The following is a 6,000-nucleotide window of genomic DNA, read 5'->3' as shown; positions in this document are numbered from 1 at the left end:
AGTTCTGCAAATTGCAGTGGCTGGAGACTAGGCACCTGCGTGGTGATCTGATTGAGGTGTATAGCGTGCTCAACCCTTGAATGGTTTGAGCACGCCTAATTCTAATGGGATCCTTTCACTTGTTCAGATTACGAACCTAAGGGGGCATAAATTCGAATTAAGAAAAGACAGATGTAGAATAGATGTGCGGAAATTTTCCTTTAATCAGCGGGTGGTTTATTGCTGGAACAAACTTCCATCTGTCGTTGTGGAAGTTGATAGGTTAAATAAATCTAAGGAACTGGACAAGAATTTGGAAGGAATGGTGTGATTTTTTTTTTTTTTTGGCTGATGTTGCATAAGCTCATACACTTGCTTTCTTGCATCACATGCCATTACTACTACTAATTACCTTGTAGAAATAATACCAATAGGGAACAGGTTTACGCCTCCACAAAATCATTTGTGTCTGCAAATAATTGGGTAAACCACATTTATATAAGACAAAACTAAGGGCCCTATAGAAAGAAAGAGTATATATATATTTTTTTTTTTGACTGTTGCAGCATATGCCTCAGGCTTCCTTGCACCATATAGCTAATAATAATAATAATATGCATTTACAGATATCAGTCCAAACATGGACATTGACAAACAAGTCGATATTTACTAATTTATATTTGTGGAATGTGATTCTTCTGAAGACATGACATGAATGCGTTAACCATTACTCGTTCTAAAAGCTTTAATTCCTAATTATAGTTTTATAACCAGTACAACTGTATATTTACTGTAGAACTTAGTTTGATGTTGTTATATACTGTATTTGTTATAGCGATCAGCTGATCTTAAACCGGTAGTATCGGTATCGAGAGTGTGGAGGCGTTTCCGGTTGTTGATTCTTGGCGTATGATTGTGAAAAATAGTTGTTTTAAAATGATAGACAGAGTTAAAGATCGATTAAAGTAATTTTAATATGAAAACAGCTGTTACCTGCTGCATTCCTAGTAGGGCTTACAATGCTTCAGCAAATAAGATATTTATTTAGTAAGTATTTTCAGCATGTTACACTGCTTGTCATGTTAAGTTGGAATATACAAGAGGTGGAAATATTTGTTTTCAAATGTCACTCCCTGAACTAATACACAATTGTTAAATATTAAAAATACAGAGTTCTCCTCGAATTAATCTTGCTTGTGTATCATGGTGTATTTTCAATGTTATATGATGTGTTATCGCGATTATTGATAATTACTCCCAAGCGTAATTTATGAAGAGCTGAATAATATCGTCTACATTGAAAACATGTTGAGTTAATTTTTCAGTGTCATGTATATGTTTTTAGTTTTTGTTCATTGGGTTAAAGCTTTTCATTCATGTATTGAGAAGGCACTCGCTTTCTTTTGCATTTTCTAGCGCAAGTATTATATTGGTAAAAATTACATTGGATATTATAAAAAATCTGCATATATTGCATAGGTCACATTACAGTCTTAACTCTTTAGTAGTCGCGTGACACTTTTAGTCTCATGGATGACTTGTCCTTTAGCTTAAAATTCATTTTTAAGCTTGTGGATTGTTTTTTTCTTTCTTTGTAATTTTATAATTGGTGTTTTTATTGATCCATTCAGAGACATTGTAGATTGGTTTTAAGTTTCTGGAAAAAAGGACGGCCATAAATAATTATCTAATGTTCGGCGTTGATAGAATTTTGGTATCGGGGCATTGATGGTGAATATTCTATAAATGATAGAAATATTGAATATTTGTGTCGATTATGATTATTCTTTCAAACATCCGCAAAGGCATTTCTGCAGAATTTCAGGGAATCATTGTTAACCCTCAGACTGATCCCAAAACTGAGCGAACCAGATGCTGGAATTTGTTAGTGAACACCTGGCAGAATAGATGGAATTCTACCGAAAAAGGAGCTATCACCAAAAACTTCGTTCCCGACGTAACTGCACTACTCTCATCATCCACCAGAAAATGGTTTTCACCCTCACTGTTTACCTCCTACATACTAACTGGGCATGGTTCGCTTAACGCAAAACTCTACCAATTCAGACTTTCCAATACAGTCTCCTGTAGATGTGGGCTACCGGAAGACTCTCCTCACGTATTTTTTGAATGCTCCATTTACGAGGATCTAAGATCGGCTCTTAAGGCAACAGTACCAAACTTGTGTCCCGGAGGTGAGAAGATACTCATTTCTGTCAACAGTTTCCGGGCCCTTCAAACCTTCTGCAATGCTGCTTTTAATCGCAGGAAGTCTCTCAACCTCAATGTTAATTCAAGAAATGAAACTGAAAATGCATCATAAATCATAATACAACTGTGCGCTGCCTTGTCGTCCTGATGACGTCATATACAAAATTGTTGTGGCTTTCAAGACCACGCAAAGATTTTAACAGATGCTGCACTTCTTTGACTCATCCTTTATCAAGACTCTCTTCAACTAAACCTCTGCTCAGTGATACCGTCATCTACCAGAGACTTCTGACACCACTCCAGTTTAACAGAATTCAGAATTATATCTAGAATTTGTTCCTGCCGATCATGATTGAATGACATTACTACTTCTGTTTGACAATACACCTTTTCTCTTTGTGGACCACTTTGGGCAGCACTGCATAAAGATGTGGGCAAGAAATGGATAAAGATTTTATTTTACTTTTTCTTTTTTTTTTTTTTTAATACATATATTTTCTATATATATATATATATTTTTTTTTCCTTCTTATATATATATATATATTTTTATTATTATTATTATTATTATTATTATTTTTTTTTTTTAAATTTAATTTTATTTATTTATTATTTTTTTTTACTTTATGCTATTCTCATCCTTATTTCTTCATCTTCTGCTGTCCTGTCTCCTGTGTGTGTGTGTGTGTGTGTGTGTGCGCGCGCGCGTGCGTGCATGTGCGCGCTGTTGCCGGCTTGCTGGCACGGGGTTCTTTTGAATGGCTCCAAACCCTCTTTGGACATTTAGTACGTGACTGTTGAGGTTGGCCATGGTTCTTGCGCAGTTGTGGCCTACCTCCCCGTGGTGTAGACGGACACTGGGCAGGCTTTCCAGGTGATCGCCTGCCTGGTGACAAAACGGCCAGAAACAACTAAACAACACAACAACACACATACTGCACGAACATAACATTACACACATTTCTGGCCTGTTACAGTGCTCTGTAACCATCACAGTGTACAAAGACGGAGTTGAACTTTCGTTCAGGTGCCGTCCTACATAAGATACTATACATGTCTACACACACATACATTCTTTCAATCAGTAGATTATTATTTATAGAAGTTTCATAATCATAAATAAATCAAAAATAATTTTGATATCATATACTTGGATCTCAGGAAAGCTTTTGACACTGTTGCACATGGAAGACTACTGTACAAATTGGAGCAGAATTAAGGGTAAGTTGCTAAAATGGATAAAAGGGTGGTTGAGTGGAAGAGGTCAGAGAATGGTAATCAATGCCCACTGCTCTTCTTGGACTAATGTTATTAGTGGAGTCTCACAGAGTTAGATGTTGGGCCCACTGTTGTTTTGTATATTTATCAATGATATTGATGAAGGTATATGAGGCTTGGTGTTGAAGTTTGCAGATGATACAAAGGTCGGCAGGGTTGTTAATGGCAGTGTACTACTGAAACAGGATCTAGAAAATTTGGGCAGATGGGCTGAGAAGTGGCAATTGAAGTTTAACATTGACAAATGCAAAGTACTGCATATGGGTAGAAGTAACTCCAGAGGAACATACCAACTGTGTGGTACTAAGTCTAGTACCACAGACTTAGAAAATGAAAGAGACCTGGGAAATGGTAGACAACGAAAGAGACCTGGGAGTAATTGTGCAGTCAGATATGAAGTTTTCTGAGCAATGCAGACAGGCTGCCAGAGTAGGTCATGGGGTTTTGTGTCAATGATATATAGGAATTTTGCTAGCAGGGAAAAGGAGGTGATTATCCCTTTGTATAAGGCAATGGTCAGGTCACCCCTTGTGTACTGCATACAGGTCTGGAGGCCTCATTTTAGGAAGGATGTAGATTTGCTTGAGCTTGTACAGAGAAGGGCAATAAGATTGGTGAGGGGAACGAAGGGGGTCCTCTTACCAAGGGAGGGTCTCAAGTTTTGCAAATTGCAGTGGCTGGAGACTAGGCACTTGCGAGGTAATCCAGTTGAGGTGCACAAGGCCTTGAATGGGTTGAGCATGCCGAATTCATTCTGATGGGAGTCTTCTGTTTGCTCAGATTACAAACCTAAGGGAGCATAAATTGAAATTGCTGAAATTTGCATTTAGCCAGCGGGTGGTTTATTGCTGGAACAAACTTCCATCTGTTGTTGTGGAAGTTGATAGCTTAAATAAATTCAAGGAGGAACTGAACAAACTTTTAGAGGGAATGGTTGTGTGAATTTTTTTTTTTTTTTTTTTGGGCTGATGCTACATAAGCTCATATGCTTGCTTTCTTGCATCACATGCCTCTATTACTATAATGGAATAATCTGATGTTCATTACTAATAGAATAATCTGATGTTCATTACTAATAGAATATTTTATTAGTATGAGATGTGCATCAAACACAGAGTAAAGATATTGGTTTCAATGACACGTGTAATATATATTTCAAAATTATATATGTTTTAAAAAACATTTTTTTATAGTAAATATACAAAATATTACTTTACTGTGTATATATGCTTATTTATCTACTATAACAATTGTTTTACTCTCGGCACTAAAATCACCTATTACCCTAATTCTTTTAGAATGTGACATTGCAAAATAGACATAACGCAAATAAAAAAGAGCAAACAAGGACAGCGCACTCTAAAATCTAAGTGAAAACTGAAATCATAGCAAGGACAGAATAAAATAACTGTAGAAATCAACAGTGAATCAGAATGCAGCAATGTGAAATGGAGAGGAGAATTGTAACGTTATTAGTCACATGGATGACTGTCGTCTTCGAGGCCAATTTTTATGGAAATTATTCAGAAAACTAACTGCCACTTGATCTGGGTTCACAGAAACAATAAATTAGCTTGAGATACGAAGTTACTGAAAGTTACATAGCTGTAAATGCAATTACTATTTATTGGCACCAATTTAAAATTCCATGAATGACTATTGTCATTCACACGATTACTGAAAGGTTAAAGGTATGGTCCACCCTAAGTGGTTACGCCTAGGTCCACCCTAAGTGGTTGGCTGCCTTCTCGTAATGTACAAAAATGTTACTGAAAAGAATATACAGTAACAGCTTGATTATCTGAGCTTTTAACTGGCCAACCAAAGTGCAGAAAAAAAAAGAGGGTGTGGTGATAAAAGGTGATAAAACAGTTGAACTTAGAATTGTTTATGCGGCAGTTTATGTAGCCACTGAGCTCTCATTCTGCACTGGAACAGGAAAATTAGAACTCAGATATTTGGATATCAAGATTATGTAACTGCTCAAACTTGTAATCGATACTGATCATCTTGACCTTTTGAAAAACTTTTCTGAGTAGTATAACAACCAGAATGCTTTGTGTAATATAACAGTATAGGTGCTAATGTGATGATTTAACAATAACAATAGTGTAATTTATAAAAAATTGAATTTATTGATTGTGCATTTAAAACTTTGTTTTAAATGCACAGTCAATACAGCATTTTACAGCACATTAAATTCAGCAAGAGATAATACACATTTAAAATGTATTGCTATACTGTATTGTTAAATAAAACTATTTAAGAATTATTCCATACATGCTTTTTTTAGAACTACTGTATGTAATAACCACTATAAAATAATAAATGTATTGTATTTACTAGTTTTACAGAGATCAATAAGAGAATTACAGATGGCAGAAAGGCTATCGGCATGTAAACTCTGTTCTGTGGAGCAAAATTATCCTAAATAAAACAAAGAAACTTATATTTCAAATGATTGTACAAAGTCTTCTATTGTATGGAGTGGAAACCTTAAGGTTGTCACAGACATTCTCTCAGATATGCCAG

General features: G+C 35.7%; 1 protein-coding gene across 2 annotated transcripts in view; it reads left to right on the top strand.

Annotated features, from left to right (window-relative positions):
• The first annotated feature begins 866 nt into the window (after window positions 1-866).
• The window catches only part of LOC150076877 (protein phosphatase 1 regulatory subunit 21), a 371,714-nt gene continuing 366,580 nt past the window's right edge, over window positions 867-6,000 (top strand). For both annotated transcript variants that reach the window (XM_090386067.1, XM_090386066.1), the window contains exon 1: window positions 867-1,026. The gene's annotated coding sequence lies outside the window, so the exon portion shown is untranslated. The remainder of the gene's footprint in view (window positions 1,027-6,000) is intronic.

Source organism: Mastigoproctus giganteus, chromosome 12, assembly GCF_048544385.1.
Source record: "Mastigoproctus giganteus isolate SK-2022 chromosome 12, ASM4854438v1, whole genome shotgun sequence".
NCBI lineage: Eukaryota > Metazoa > Arthropoda > Arachnida > Uropygi > Thelyphonidae > Mastigoproctus > Mastigoproctus giganteus.
The sequence above is the reverse complement of the archived record's forward strand: the minus strand, read 5'-3'. Positions and strand labels throughout refer to the sequence as shown.